We start from the raw sequence: 17,222 nt of genomic DNA on the forward strand, positions 1-17,222 counted from the left end.
ATCTTAGTCTAACATATCACACCACGAAATGCGGTCCAAGCTACTGCACAGTCCGACTACTTTTGAAAATTAAGAAAGAGTTCGGCAGCATGTGCGCTCCTGACCAAAATGGTAGGGCTCTTCAATTATACTAGTAGTACTAGATCGGGGTCGGGCCATGGCGCGAGGGTGCCGGTCCCAACGTTTTGGTGAAGCAAGTAGTGCCAAGTTAGTAGGAATCTACGTTTAGCGTACGCATTCAAACATGATAACAAAATGAAGTGAAGAAAAAACATTTGTTTGTGATAGAAGACATAATGGAGTTCAATATCGGCACAAGATTATAAGGCAACATCAAGTTCAACATGTTCATAAGACCATGCTGCAGCTGAACATGTACATGTTGAAGGAGAGTACATTGGAATCTTACCTTTGCTGTCAATATAGCAGCTCAAAGTTTGATGCATCAAGTTTGGAAAAAGGAATAGGTCAAAAGCTATGCAATATGATAAATCAGAATTAGAACAAGTCATTTATATAGAAAGCATCGCACTCCACAGGTCATTCATAATAATTAGATCAAGTCATTTGTACATACAGAGATTGAAGGCTGAGTAGTGCATTAGAGGGTAGTCGTACAATACAAAATACATATCCATTGCTCTGGACAGAAGTGTAAAAAAGCATAATCACACTGATTGTGTTCTGTGTGTAAATCCTTCGACGGTAAACGGCCTTACGAATTCCAAGATGAACCAACATAATATAAAGAATGATCTTGGCCGAGATTCTCACAATAGTATGGTCAACCTGAGTCGGAAGAAATGGTTTAGAGACAACATAAGTAAGTGGTTGAAATATATAAGCTATAAAAGAGAGTACATGTGCAGGACAACAGACAAATTCCAATTGGATTTCTTGCACAAACAAAGATACATGATGCAAAGCCTTCATAGCAAGTTGATAACTTTCGGCAAACCTTGATAGGTGGACGGACCCAATAAGAACTAAAAACTTTGACAACATATTCTGCTAGATTTCTTTAATTCTTTTCAACATGAGAATGCAAGAAACTCATTTCCTTGTGAAACCTCAGACGTTAATGGATACCCCATAGAGTCATCCCAGTTTTTCTTCTAACCAGATTGTTTAGGAGACTATACTCAAAATGTTAATTAAGAGAATCTTGTGAACTATCATGAAACAAATAAGACAGGGATAACACCTTTGTATCATCTACTAAGCTGGAAGTGGAATACATCGGACATCGCATCTAAAAGAGAATCGCTTTGGACAGATATTACGTAGCCGCTTCAACATAAAAAAATATGAAAGATAAAAGACAATTTTTATAGTTCCTCCTTTTAGTTTAAAACTATGAGAAACAACACGAATGGAAAAAAATAAGGAAGCATTTCAGAACTACTCTAATAAAATGGCATTCAAAACCTTGCAATATATAGCTACTTCTTCTTGTTGTTTGGCACATCAATTTCAGTTGTATATACAGAGGCCAATACATGTAAGAAATGAGGAGAAATGAAAGGGGCGGTGAGTACTAACGAATATGGCCAATGTCTAAATATACTAATCAGTAATCACAATCACAATTCCCTCTGGAGATTAACCGATTATCACAAACACGTGGGGTAGAAAGTCGTAGCTCACCTACGGCATAGAGGTGGCATAAAAGTAGGAGCTCATCATTTCCCATAGTTGAACATGCCGCCACCAGCCAATTAACATTCCATTACTCATGAAAAATTGTAAAGCAAACAAAAATTAACGCTTTGTGACTGACCAACAAAAATTAGAAAACATATTCTTATAACCGAAGGTGCTCTGAACCCAAATATTTTCTTCATAAACATCGAGAAACTCTCGTGAACAAAGTAAGCTTGCGACATATGCAAAGGTATGATAGGACGCCAGATAGGAGGTAACAAAATTAAGTTTAAAATATACGCTATCAAATCAATAACCGTACAAAAATATTGTGGGCCAAATCGAATTCATATAGGCCACTAACTAAACTGGCAAGAACAAAAAATTATTATTTTTACCAATTGTTCCACATTAGTCTAAAGCTCTTGTTATTTCTTTTATCCAAATTAAGACTGTCATTATTTATACTGAATATGCTTAAAGCCTTTATCTGATTTAGCCAAAGAAGAACATCTAATATAACAAAATAGCGGGGCGCCAGCTGTTAATCATCATAGGACTTAGAAGTATCACCTCCATACAGCCCATAACATAAAATTAGATGGCAAAAACATGCATGGACTGAACTCTTCAGCAAAATAATATATGTCTATTCAAAGTTATATGTTTCCAGATTGTTTAGGATTATTTTAACTGCTTTGACATTCCCCCCTCCTCAATTAGAGTTACACAAGTCATAGGATTCGGTGTACTGAATTGATACTTCGCACATATATAGTACATCTTTGTATGTACTTTACAGAAGTACCTCATGGGCTCATACTACCAAGACCGATAAAAAATTGGGCAGCTATGAGATGAATAATTTTTTTGAACTTACTGATGACAGGGAGGTCCATATCAAGCTCAAGAAGCTTAAAGCCATCCATGTCTGGCATGTGCACATCACTGATAACAAGATCAAACATGTCGCTGTTTTCCCATAGCATCCTCAGCACGATAACAACATGATTCATCACAATAACATGTTACTCTTCCAAAGTGGGTGACAATACAAGAAAAGGGAAATGGTCCTATGCATTTTTATGACAAAAACAGATGCCTCGTGCATCTTCTGTACTATAAAATGAGTATCATAAATTCAGGTCATGCAATCAAATGAATCTATCCATCTAGAGGTACTCAATCTTTGGCTACAGGCAGCATTTATATATGATGCGCATGAAGGAAATATGCCCTAGAGGCAATAATAAAGTTATTATTTATTTCCTTATATCATGATAAATGTTTATTATTCATGCTAGAATTGTATTAACCGGAAACATAATACATGTGTGAATACATAGACAAACAGAGTGTCACTAGTATGCCTCTACTTGACTAGCTCGTTAATCGAAGATGGTTATGTTTCCTAACCATAAACAAAAGAGTTGTTATTTGATTAACGGGATCACATCATTAGGAGAATGATGTGATTGACATGACCCATTCCATTATCTTAGCACCCGATCGTTTAGTATGTTGCTATTGCTTTCTTCATGACTTATACATGTTCCTATGACTATGAGATTATGCAACTCCCGTTTGCCGGAGGAACACTTTGTGTGCTACCAAACGTCACAACGTAACTGGGTGATTATAAAGGAGCTCTACAGGTGTCTCCAAAGGTACATGTTGGGTTGGCGTATTTCGAGATTAGGATTTGTCACTCCGATTGTCGGAGAGGTATCTCTGGGCCCTCTCGGTAATGCACATCACATAAGCCTTGCAAGCATTGCAACTAATGAGTTAGTTGCGAGATGAATGTATTACGGAACGAGTAAAGAGACTTGCCGTAACGAGATTGAACTAGGTATTGAGATACCGACGATCGAATCTCGGGCAAGTAACATACCGATGACAAAGGGAACAACGTATGTTGTTATGCGGTCTGACCATAAAGATCTTCGTAGAATATGTAGGAGCCAATATGAGCATCCAGGTTCCGCTATTGGTTATTGACCGGAGACGTGTCTCGGTCATGTCTACATTGTTCTCGAACCCGTAGGGTCCGCACGCTTAAGGTTTCGATGACAGTTATATTATGAGTTTATGAGTTTTGATGTACCGAAGTTAGTTCGGAGTCCCGGATGTGATCACGGACATGACGAGGAGTCTCGAAATGGTCGAGACATAAAGATTGATATATTGGACGGCTATATTCGGACACCGGAAGTGTTCCGGGTGATTTCGGAGAAAACCGGAGAGCCGGAGGGTTACCGGAACCCCCCCGGGAGGAGTAATGGGCCATATGGGTCTTAGTGGAGAGAGAGAGGGGCAGCCAAAGGTGGGCCGCCCGCCTCCTCCCCCCTGGTCCGAATTGGACTAGGAGAGGGGGGCGGCGCCCCCCTTTCCTTCTCCCTCCCCACTTCTTTCCCCCTCCTAGTAGGAGTCCTACTCCTACTAGGAGGAGGACCCCTCCTTGGCGCACCATAGGGGCCGGCCGGCCTCCTCCCCTTGATCCTTTATATACGGGGGCAGGGGGCACCCCTAGACACACAAGTTGATCCACGTGATCATATTCTTAGCCGTGTGCGGTGCCCCCTTCCACCATAATCCTCGATAATATTGTAGCGGTGCTTAGGCGAAGCCCTGTGACGGTAGTACATCAAGATCGTCACCACGCTGTCGTGCTGGCGGAACTCTTCCCCGACACTTTGCCGGATCGGAGTCCGGGGATCGTCATCGAGCTGAACGTGTGCTAAAACTCGGAGGTGTCGTAGTTTCAGTGCTTGATCGGTCGGGCCGTGAAGACATACGACTACATCAACCACGTTGTGCTAACGCTTCCACTGTCGATCTACAAGGGTACGTAGATCACACTCTCCCCTCTCATTGCTACGCATCACCATGATCTTGCGTGTGCGTAGGAAATTTTTTGAAATTACTACGAAACCCAACAGTGGCATCCGAGCCTAGGTTTTATGTGTTGATGTTATATGCACGAGTAGAACACAAGTGAGTTGTGGGCGATATAAGTCATACTGCTTACCAGCATGTCATACTTTGGTTCGGCGGTATTGTTGGACGAAGCGGCCCGGACCGACATTACGCGTACGCTTACGCGAGACCGGTTCTCCCGACGTGCTTTGCACAAAGGTGGCTAGTGGGTGACAGTTTCTCCAACTTTAGTTGAACCGAGTGTGGCTACGCCCGGTCCTTGCGAAGGTTAAAACAGCACCAACTTGACAAACTATCTTTGTGGTTTTGATGCGTAGGTAAAATTGGTTCTTGCTTAAGCCCGTAGCAGCCACGTAAAACTTGCAACAACAAAGTAGAGGACGTCTAACTTGTTTTTACAGGGCATGTTGTGATGTGATACGGTCAAGACATGATGCTAAATTCTATTGTATGAGATGATCATGTTTTGTAACCGAGTTATCGGCAACTGGCAGGAGCCATATGGTTGTCGCTTTATTGTATGCAATGCAATCGCCCTGTAATGCTTTACTTTATCACTAAGCGGTAGCGATAGTCGTGGAAGCATAAGATTGGCGAGATGACAACGATGCCACGATGGAGATCAAGGTGTCGCGCCGGTGACGATGGTGATCACGACCGTGCTTCGAAGATGGAGATCACAAGCACAAGATGATGATGGCCATATCATATCACTTATATTTATTGCATGTGATGTTTATCTTTTATGCATCTTATCTTGCTTTGATTTACGGTAGCATTATAAGATGATCTCTCACTAATTATCAAGAAGTGTTCTCCCTGAGTATGCACCGTTGTGAAAGTTCTTCGTGCTGAGACACCACGTGATGATCGGGTGTGATAGGCTCTACGTTTAAATACAACGGGTGCAAAACAGTTGCACACGCAGAATACTCAGGTTATACTTGACGAGCCAAGCATATAAAGATATGGCCTCGGAACACGGAGACCGAAAGGTCGAGCGTGAATCATATAGCAGATATGATCAACATAGCGATGTTCACCAATGAAACTACTCCATGTCACGTGATGATCGGACATGGTTTAGTTGATTTGGATCACGTAATCACTTAGAGGATTAGAGGGATGTCTATCTAAGTGGGAGTTCTTAAGTAATATGATTAATTGAACTTAAATTTATCATGAACTTAGTCCTGGTAGTATTTTGCAAATTATGTTGTAGATCAATAGCTCGTGTTGTTGCTTCCCTGTGTTTATTTTGATATGTTCCTAGAGAAAATTGTGTTGAAAGATGTTAGTAGCAATGATGCGGATTAGATTCGTGATCTGAGGTTTATCCTCATTGCTGCACAGAAGAATTATGTCCTTGATGCACCGCTAGGTGACGGACCTATTGCAGGAGCAGATGCAGACGTTATGAACGTTTGGCTAGCTCAATATGATGACTACTTGATAGTTTAGTGCACCATGCTTAATGGCTTAGAATCGGGACTTCAAAGACGTTTTGAACGTCATGGAGCATATGAGATGTTCCAGGAGTTGAAGTTAATATTTCAAGCAAATACCCGAGTTGAGAGATATGAAGTCTCCAACAAGTTCTATAGCTAAAAGATGGAGGAGAATCGCTCAACTAGTGAGCATGTGCTCAGATTGTCTGAGTACTACAATCGCTTGAATCAAGTGGGAGTTAATCTTCCAGATAAGATAGTGATTGACAGAATTCTCTAGTCACCATCACCAAGTTAGTAGAACTTCGTGATGAACTATGATATGCAAGGGATAACGGAAACGATTCCCAAGCTCTTCGTAATGCGGAAATTAACAAAGGTAGAAATCGAGAAAAACATCAAGTGTTGATGGTAGACAAGACCACTAGTTTCAAGAAAAGGGCAGAGGGAAGAAGGGGAACTTCAAGAAGAACAGGGCAAGCAAGTTGCTGCTCAAGTGAAGAAGCCCAAGTCTGGTCCTAAGCCTGAGACTAAGTGCTTCTACTGCAAAGGGACTGGTCACTGGAAGCGGAACTACCCCAAGTATTTGGCGGATAAGAAGGATGGCAAAGTGAACAAAGTATATTTGATATACATGTTATTGATGTGTACTTTACTAGTGTTTATAGCAACCCCTCAGTAGTTGATACTAGTTCAGTTGCTAAGATTAGTAACTCGAAACGGGAGTTGCAGAATAAACAGAGACTAGTTAAGGGTGAAGTGACGATGTGTGTTGGAAGTGGTTCCAAGATTGATATGATCATCATCGCACACTCCCTATACTTTCGGGATTAGTGTTGAACCTGAAAAGTGTTATTTGGTGTTTGCGTTGAGCATGAATATGATTTGATCATGTTTATTGTAATACGGTTATTCATTTAAGTAAGAGAATAAATTGTTGTTCTGTTTACATGAATAAAACCTTATATGGTTACACACCCAATGAAAATAGTTCTCGTTGGATCTCGATCGTAGTGATACACATAATCATAATATTGAAACCAAAAGATGCAAAGTTAATAATGATAGTGCAACCTATTTGTGGCACTGCCGTTTAGGTCATATTGGTGTAAAGCGCATGAAGAAACTCCATGCTAATGGGTTTTTGGAATCACTTGATTATGAATCAGTTGATGCTTGCGAACCATGCCTCATGGGCAAGATGACTAAAACGCCGTTCTCCGGAACTATGGAGCGAGCAACTGACTTATTGGAAATAATACATACTGATGTATGAGATCCGATGAGTGTTAAGGCTCGTGGCGGGTATCATTATTTTCTGACCTTCACAGATGATTTGAGCAGATATGGGTATATCTACTTAATGAAACACAAGTCTGAAATATTTGAAAAGTTCAAAGAATTTCAGAGTGAAGTGGAGAATTATCGTAACAAGAAAATAAAAGTTTCTACGATATGATCGCAGAGGTAAAATATTTGAGTTACGAGTCTGGCCTTCAGTTAAAACAATGTGAAATAGTTTCACTACTCACGCCACCTGGAACACCACAGCATAATGGTGTGTCCGAACATCATAACCGTACTTTATTAGATATGGTGCGATCTATGATGTCTCTTACCGATCTACCACTATCGTTTTGGGGTTATGCATTAAAGACAGCTGCATTCACGTTTAAAAGGGCACCATCTAAGTCCATTGAGACGACACAATCTGAAATGTGGTTTGGCAAGAAACCAAAGTTGTCGTTTCTTAAAGTTTGGGATTGTGATGCTTATATGAAAAAGTTTCATCCTGATAAGCTCAAACCCAAATCGGAGAAATATGTCTTCATAGGATACCCAAAGGAGACTATTGGGTACACCTTCTATCACAAATCCAAAGGCAAGACATTCGTTGCTAAGAATGGATCCTTTCTAGAGAAGGAGTTTCTCTTGAAAGAAGTGAGTGGGAGGAAAGTAGAACTTGATAAGGTAATTGTACCTTCTCCCTTATTGAAAAGTAGTTCATCACAAGAAATCTGTTCCTGTGACTACTACACCAATTAGTGAGGAAGACTAATGATGATGATCATGTAACTTCAGATCAAGTTAATACCGAATCTCGTAGGTAAACCAGAGTGAGATCCGCACCAAAGTGGTACGGTAATCCTGTTCTGGAAGTCATGTTACTAGACCATGACGAACTTGCGAACTATGAGGAAGCGATGATGAGCCTAGATTCCGCGAAATGGCTTGAGGCCATGAAATCTGAGATGAGATCCATGTATGAGAACAAAGTATGGACTTTGATTGACTTGCCCAATGATCGGCGAGCCATTGAGATTAAATGGATCTTCAAGAGGAAGACGGACGCTGATAGTAGTGTTACTATCTACAAAGCTAGAATTGTCGCAAAAAGGTTTTCGACAAGTTCAAGGTGTTGACTATGATGAGAGTTTCTCACTCGTATCTATGCTTAAGTCTGTATGAATCATGTTAGCAATTGCCGCATTTTATGAAATCCAGCAAATGGATGTCAAAACTGCATTCCTGAATGGATTTCTGGAAGAAGAGTTGTATATGATGCAGCCGGAAGGTTTTGTCGATCCAAAAGGAGCTAACAAAGTGTGCAAGCTCCAGCGATCCATTTATGGACTGGTGCAAGCCTCTCGGAGTTGGAATAAACGCTTTGATAGTATGATCAAAGCATATAGTTTTATACAGACTTGCGGTGAAGCCTGTATTTTACAAGAAAGTGAGTGGGAGCACTACAACATTTCTGATAAGTATATGTGAATGACATATTGTTGATCAGAAATAATGTAGAATTATTCTGCAAAGCATAAAGGAGTGTTTTAAAGAAGTTTTTTCAAAGAAAGACCTCGGTGAAGCTGCTTACATATTAAGCATCAAAATCTATAGAGATAGATCAAGACGCTTGATAAGTTTTTTCAATGAGTACATACCTTGACAATATTTTGAAGTAGTTCAAAAATGGAACAGTCAAAGAAAGAGTTCTTGGCTGTGTTACAAGGTATGAAATTGAGTAAGACTCAAAGCCCGACCACGGCAGAAGATAGAAAGAGAATGAAAGTCATTCCCTATGCCTCAGCCATAGGTTCTATAAAGTATGCCATGATGTGTACCAGATCTATTGTATACCCTACATTGTGTTAAGCAAGGGAGTACAATAGTGATCTAAGAGTAGATCACTGGACATTGGTCAAAATTATCCATAGTGGAATAAGGAAATATTTCTCGATTATGGAGGTGACAAAAGGTTCATCGTAAAAAGTTACGTCGATGCAAGTTTTGACACAGATCTGGATGACTCTAAGTCTCGATCTAGATACATATTGAAAGTGGGAGCAATTAGCTAGAGTAGCTCTGTGCAGAGCATTGTAGACATAGAATTCGCAAAATACTTACGGATCTGTATGTGACAGACCCGTTGACTAAAATTATCTCACAAGCAAAACATGATCACACCTTAGTACATTTTGGGTGTTAATCACATAAATGATGTGAACTAGATTATTGACTCTAGTAAACCCTTTGGGTATAGGTCACATGACGATGTGAACTATGGGTGTTAATCACATGGTGATGTGAACTCTTAGTGTTGAATCACATGGCGATGTGAACTAGATTATTGACTCTAGTGCAAGTGGGAGACTGAAGGAAATATGCCCTAGAGGCAATAATAAAGTTATTATTTATTTCCTTATATCATGATAAATGTTTATTATTCATGCTAGAATTGTATTAACCGGAAACATAATACATGTGTGAATACATAGACAAACAGAGTGTCACTAGTATGCCTCTACTTGACTAGCTCGTTAATCGAAGATGGTTATGTTTCCTAACCATAAATAAAAGAGTTGTTATTTGATTAACGGGATCACATCATTAGGAGAATGATGTGATTGACATGACCCATTCCATTAACTTAGCACCCGATCATTTAGTATGTTGCTATTGCTTTCTTCATGACTTATACATGTTCCTATGACTATGAGATTATGCAACTCCTGTTTGCCGGAGGAACACTTTGTGTGCTACCAAACGTCACAACGTAACTGGGTGATTATAAAGGAGCTCTACAAGTGTCTCCAAAGGTACATGTTGGGTTGGCGTATTTCGAGATTAGGATTTGTCACTCTGATTGTCAGAGAGGTATCTTTGGGCCCTCTCGGTAATGCACATCACATAAGCCTTGCAAGGAGTTAGTTGCGAGATGATGTATTACGGAACGAGTAAAGAGACTTGCCGGTAACGAGATTGAACTAGGTATTGAGATACCGACGATCGAATCTCGGGCAAGTAACATACCGATGACAAAGGGAACAACGTATGTTGTTATGCGGTCTGACCAATAAAGATCTTCGTAGAATATGTAGGAGCCAATATGAGCATCCAGGTTCCGCTATTGGTTATTGACCGGAGACGTGTCTCGGCCATGTCTACATTGTTCTCGAACCCGTAGGGTCCGCGCGCTTAAGGTTTCGATGACAGTTATATTATGAGTTTTGATGTACCGAAGTTAGTTCGGAGTCCCGGATGTGATCACGGACATGATGAGGAGTCTCGAAATGGTAGAGACATAAAGATTGATATATTGGATGGCTATATTCGGACACTGGAAGTGTTCCGGGTGATTTCGGAGAAAACCGGAGAGCCGGAGGGTTACCGGAACCCCCCCGGGAGGAGTAATGGGCCATATGGGTCTTAGTGGAGAGAGAGAGGGGCAGCCAAAGGTGGGCCGCCCGCCTCCTCCCCCCTGGTCCGAATTGGACTAGGAGAGGGGGGCGGCGCCCCCCTTTCCTTCTCCCTCCCCACTTCTTTCCCCCTCCTAGTAGGAGTCCTACTCCTACTAGGAGGAGGACTCCTCCTTGGCGCACCATAGGGGCCGGCCGGCCTCCTCCCCTTGATCCTTTATATACGGGGGCAGGGGGCACCCCTAGAAACACAAGTTGATCCACGTGATCATATTCTTAGCCGTGTGCGGTGCCCCCTTCCACCATAATCCTCGATAATATTGTAGCGGTGCTTAGGCGAAGCCCTGCGACGGTAGTACATCAAGATCGTCACCACGCCGTCGTGCTGACGGAACTCTTCCCTGACACTTTGCTGGATCGGAGTCCGGGGATCGTCATCGAGCTGAACGTGTGCTAAAACTCGAAGGTGCCGTAGTTTCGGTGCTTGATCGGTCGGGCCGTGAAGACGTACGACTACATCAACCGCGTTGTGCTAACGCTTCCGCTGTCGATCTACAAGGGTACGTAGATCACACTCTCCCCTCTCATTGCTATGCATCACCATGATCTTGCGTGTGCGTAGGAAATTTTTTGAAATTACTACGAAACCCAACAGCGCAGTACACCAAATCTACTTGTGAGCTGTGACAACTACCAACAGCAAATTTTTTTACTGGTCGTCCTAGACACTGAGGAACAAGCAACATTTCTGAAAAAGAGCAACAAAAATTAACCATGCCTGACCCAGTAGCGGGCTCCTAGACAAATTACAACCTTGAGCTGCAAAATAGGGCAAGGTATGATGTTCAAGGGAGAATTTAAGGATCCTTTGTTAACAAACAAATGCTACAATTTTATCTTTGCTGAGCCAGCACAAAACACATCTTTACAGAAACCCCCCGGACCGCATCGGTGGAATCCAGTGAGCCGTGAGTCAGCTCAGGGTAGTTCTCCAATTTTTACCAGCGTAAACCCCTTTGCTTCCAAGTTCTCCCTCTATTCTTAGAAGATGCAAACACAATGCACACGCTCATCAAAGACCATTCAAGAAAAATTAAGAAGCTATTTAGAATGACCATATGGTACTATAACTTTAGACCAATACTTTCGTGCATGTAACCACATAAAAGGCAGCAAACATTCAACAGAGACCTGATCGTATTTCATGAGGCACTCTCCACAGCAGGGGGCACCAGCTTTGATCTGTCCAGCTGTTGCACCGACAATCAGGTCGGCGATGAAAGAATCATCCGTGTCCCCATACCTATACGACACCATCACACCCCAATGAGCATCCTTTGCCTGTTTCACAGCCTCTATGGCCTCAGTGACAGTGCCCACTTGATTTTCCTACATACACATGATAAGAAAAGGAAACACATAATAAGGTAAATGAAATAGAGAATCACTGTACAGGTAAGGAAATCAAGAGAGTAAGGAAGAATCAAGGAGGCAAGTACTACATGTGCAACCATGTGGCTCTTGCAACCTTATGTGCCTACAATCAGTTCAACTATTAATTGCTCATCTTTGTGAATTTAAGGACAACATCGCATTGTCTGTAAATGCCCTTAAACTCAAATCATGTCATGCAAAATAATAAGCACAAAATGGAAGGAGCGGCATTCAATCAAACAAAAAACTACACTGATTATCCAGGCACAAAGATTGGTGTGGTTACTCAAACTGAATTGTGGCTTGTTCCAACTTAAAAATGCCTAATTCCAGAGTCTGTGGTATTGTTAAGACTTCGGGAGTCCCAGTAACTTGCACAAAGCAGCATGTTTATAAACATCAGTAAACAAATGAGTGATTTGTGGCTTACCTTGAGAGTAAGAGTGTTGCAAGTATTTACTGCTCACTTAATGCATTCAGGATCTGGCATTAATAAGGTAGAAGCAGAACACAAGAACATGAATGAGGCTTAAAACTATGTAGGCTAACATTCCATTTAATTAAGCAGAACACGATTATCCATTCAAGCTATACATTTTCCAGATTGTTTAGAATATTTCATTGGTAGCAAAGAATTTTGTTAAATAATATAGACTGATATTCCATACCAAAGGAGATAGATATCAACATGTCCAGGAAGAAAAGAACGACTCTCAGTTCATATGTTTCAGGTATTAGCCATATACGTGTATCTCATATACATGTAAACAAAACAATATGTACAAAGAAATTTCTCTTTCGGCTAGGTAAATAATCTCTTCGGTTATGAAGTAAAAAAGAAAATCTTCAGTTTACGTGCATCTCATATACATGAAAATAGCAGGCCACCTGATACTCCATCACACAAATAGAGTGAACAAATAAAGGAACAAACATTCATGAATAGTCAGAACAGTTTATCAGAAAGTACAGCAAAATGGCGTGCTTACCATATGAATGAACCAAACTGCTCCAACAGTACCCAACAACCTCCAACAGCACAAAGGGCCTCAACATCTCACCTCCAAACTAAAACAAACAATCAAGCAGAAAGTAAAAAAACAAGAACCAAAACAAGGAACATAGAAAACCAACTGATGCTGCAACAGTAACCAGCAAGAACCACTAATAGGCACATGTAGATCCCAGTCTCTCTAAGACTGCTGCCAAAGGAGCCATGATGACCAAACCATGGACCTAACACAGGAAACAAACTTGAAGATGGCAATAAAAAACAAGCACACCAAACAAACACAAATTAAGTGTTCTAACTGCAATGCACCAAATTAAATCAAAGGCCACATAGTTTATTGCACCCAAACCCTGATCCAAGGAAGAAACTGGACCAGATCAAACAAAACCTCACATAATTTACTGCATACACTTTCCTGACAGCAGATCCATGCTATGCCAGTTTAGAGAAAAGAATAAGAGCAGTAACCGTGCATGTGAAAAAAAGCCCCACACCTAGCAGGATTTAGACAGGCAAGAACCTTTCCAGAAACAATGCATGACCTATTTACATTTTCAGCATAGATAAAAGATTTAAAGTTTCCACATGATCTGACACCTCTAATGATCTCCTCGACATGGGCTAGATAACTCAAATTTAGAGCCGACGGTGCTTAAGATCCAACCAAAAAAAGAGAACTTGGCCTGACTTGAACTATCTGCCAGGCAGCCGTTGTCTACCACCGCCTCAAATAATGAATGTAAGCATGTTAATTGGCGATTTTGAAAGGTCAGGTTACTTCCAGCAACCACATCTCCATCGTTTTTTCTGGTTTGGCCACAGCGTAGATCCGTCCATGCTGTACCATTTCCTCTCGAGTATTATATTTTGCCAGGCAAAGCCAAGGCCATGTTTCACAGTAAGCGCTAACAGAACAACAAAGACAAATAAGAATCTCTTCTTTGGAACCTAGCCAGACCTAAAGATCTGTATTTGACAGCAAGGTACTAACAAAACAATAAAGACCAAAATATATCTTCTTTGGAATTTAGCTAGAACTGAGGCTCCTCCACAACAAGAAACAAATCAAAGAAGAATATCTTCTTTGGAACCTAGACAGACCTGAACATCTCTCTTTGACAACAAGGTAACAAAAAACAATAAAGACAAAAAATTCTGCATGTGTGATCTAGCTAGACCTGAGGATCGTCCACAAGAAGAAACTAAAAATCCTACGAGGCTAACAAATGGCATTAATAAGAGCACAAGCAAGCAGAGGCCTGGAAGACTGAGAATAGAAGAAGAAAAGAGATACTTGCAGCAGGTAGCAACTAACACAGTATGCATTTGAACAAAACAGGCACATAGCAACATAGAAGTAAGGGGATACCTGTTGGAAATATGCCCTAGAGGCAATAATAAAATGGTTATTATTATATTTCTTTGTTCATGATAATTGTCTATTGTTCATGCTATAATTGTGTTATCCGGAAATCGTAATACATGTGTGAATACATAGACCACAACACGTCCCTAGTGAGCCTCTAGTTGACTAGCTCGTTGATCAAAAGATAGTCATGGTTTCCTGACTATGGACATTGGATGTCATTGATAACGGGATCACATCATTAGGAGAATGATGTGATGGACAAGACCCAATCCTAAGCATAGCTCAAAGATCGTGTAGTTCGTTTGCTGTAGTTTTTCCGAATGTCAAGTATCATTTCCTTAGACCATGAGATTGTGCAACTCCCGGATACCGTAGGAGTGCCTTGGATGTGCCAAACGTCACACCGTAACTGGGTGACTATAAAGGTACACTACAGGTATCTCCAAAAGTGTCTGTTGGGTTGGCACGAATCGAGACTGGGATTTGTCACTCCGTATGACGGAGAGGTATCTCTGGTCCCACTCGGTAATGCATCATCATAATGAGCTCAATGTGACCAAGTGGTTGATCACGGGATCATGCATTACGGCACGAGTAAAGTGACTTGCCGGTAACGAGATTGAACGAGGTATTGGGATACCGACGATCGAGTCTCGGGCAAGTAACGTACCGATTGACAAAGGGAATTGTATATGGAATGATTGAATCCTCGACATTGTGGTTCATCCGATGAGATCATCGAGGAGCATGTGGGAGCCAACATGGGTATCCAGATCCCGCTGTTGGTTATTGACCGGAGAGTCGTCTCGGTCATGTCTGCATGTCTCCCGAACCCGTAGGGTCTACACACTTAAGGTTCGATGACGCTAGGGTTGTAGAGATATTAGTATGTAGTAACCTGAAAGTTGTTCGAAGTCCCAAATGAGATCCCGGACATCACGGGGAGTTCCGGAATGGTCCGGAGGTAAAGATTTATATATAGGAAGTCCAGTTTTGGCCATCGGGAAGGCTTCGGGGTCGCCGGTATTGTACCGAGACCACCGGAAGGGTCCCGGGGGTCAACCGGGTGGGGCCACCTATCCCGGAGGGCCCCATGGGCTGAATTGGGAGGGGAACCAGCCCCTGGTGGGCTGGTGCGCCCCCCCTTGGGCCTCCCCTGCGCCTAGGGTTGGGAAACCCTAGGGATGGGGGCACCCCCCACTTGGCTTGGGGGGGGGAAGCCACCCCTTGGCCGCCCCCCCCCCTTGGAGATCCATCTCCTAGGGCCGGCGCCCTCCCAAGGCCCCTATATAAAGAGGGGGGAGGGAGGGCAGCCGCACCCTTGCTCTTGGTGCCTCCCTCTCCCTCTGTAACACCTCTCCTCCCCGCTTGCGCTTGGCGAAGCCCTGCCGGGATCCTGCTGCATCCACCACCACGCCGTCGTGCTGCTGGATCTTCATCAACCTCTCCTCCCCCCTTGCTGGATCAAGAAGGAGGATACGTCTTCCCAACCGTACGTGTGTTGCACGCGGAGGTGCTGTCCGTTCGGCACTTGGTCATCGGTGACTTGGATCACGTCGAGTACGACTCCATCAACCCCGTTATCTTGAACGCTTCCGCGCGCGATCTACAAGGGTATGTAGATGCACTCCTCTCTCCCTCGTTGCTAGATGACTCCATAGATTGATCTTGGTGATGCGTAGAAAATTTTAAAAATTCTGCTACGTTCCCCAACAATACCTGCAGGCCGCACTTTACATGATGCAGGGATAGGCAGATCTTCGATTCCAGGGAAGAGTGTTCACCACCAGAGAGAGGCATATATATGAGCCCTTCTTCTTCTTCCTCCCCGCAGCTGTAGAGGACTGCAACTCTGCCCTTGGGGTTCTGCCCCCCTGTAAATGAACAGATAGACACATCTGATCGAATCTCGACTGGATTAATAGGTAAATCTGAGAGAGAGACAGTGGAAACGGGAGAAGTGGAAAGGGCGTTCACCGTGATCTTCGCACTGCGGCTCGGGAGGCGACTCAGCTTGGGTCGTCTTCTTCCCAGAGATGCACGAAGATGAGGAGGCCGAAGCGAGCTGGTGGCGGCCGGATTTGGCGGGGAAGCACTGAGTGGGCGCCTCGCATCAGGTCGCCTCCCTCGCCTTCTCATGCAAGCGGCGACCGCGGGTCGTCCGTTGGTCTCCCCACTGATGAGCTCGTCAGAGTTGTGCGTCACCCCCACCATCGTCGACAGTGGGACTCATCTGCTCGACGTCCTTCACCCCTCGAAGCGAGAGCGGCCAGGTGGTGAAGCACGGGAGGGCGGGCTTAGCAGGACGGGAAGTGCGAGAGAAGATGGGGTGGCGGCGGCATGAGAGAGGCAACAGGGGAACGAGCGTGGGAGAGGAGGAGAGGGTCGTGGCTGCTCGCGCTCGCGCTCTCCTGGTGTTGCGCTGCGGAGCATCGAGAGGGCGGGGGAGCAGGAGACGAGGCGACGGCGCGAGGGCGAGCGGAGGCGACGGCGCGAGGGCGAGCGGAGGCGACGGCGCGAGGGCGAGCGGAGGCGACGACGTGAGGGTGAGCGCAGGCGGCGGCGTGGGGAGCAGCTAGGCGGCGACGCGCGAGATGCGGGAGTGAGGCGGCTAGGGTTATCTCCATGGGGAGCCGGCATTTTATAGCCCCATATGTGAAATGATGAAAATGCCC

The 17,222-nt window shown here is 43.3% G+C and overlaps 1 long non-coding RNA gene across 1 annotated transcript; it reads right to left on the reverse strand.

The window, feature by feature from the left end:
• Nucleotides 1–468: 468 nt before the first annotated feature.
• Nucleotides 469–1,740, reverse strand: LOC125554052. Its single transcript, XR_007304302.1, has 2 exons — nt 1,648–1,740; nt 469–789 (listed from the first exon to the last, which is right to left on the reverse strand). It is a non-coding gene; the product is annotated as an uncharacterized LOC125554052 (long non-coding RNA).
• Nucleotides 1,741–17,222: the final 15,482 nt, after the last annotated feature.

The sequence above is a fragment of the Triticum urartu genome, chromosome 4 (assembly GCF_003073215.2).
Source record: "Triticum urartu cultivar G1812 chromosome 4, Tu2.1, whole genome shotgun sequence".
In the NCBI taxonomy this organism is placed as follows: domain Eukaryota; kingdom Viridiplantae; phylum Streptophyta; class Magnoliopsida; order Poales; family Poaceae; genus Triticum; species Triticum urartu.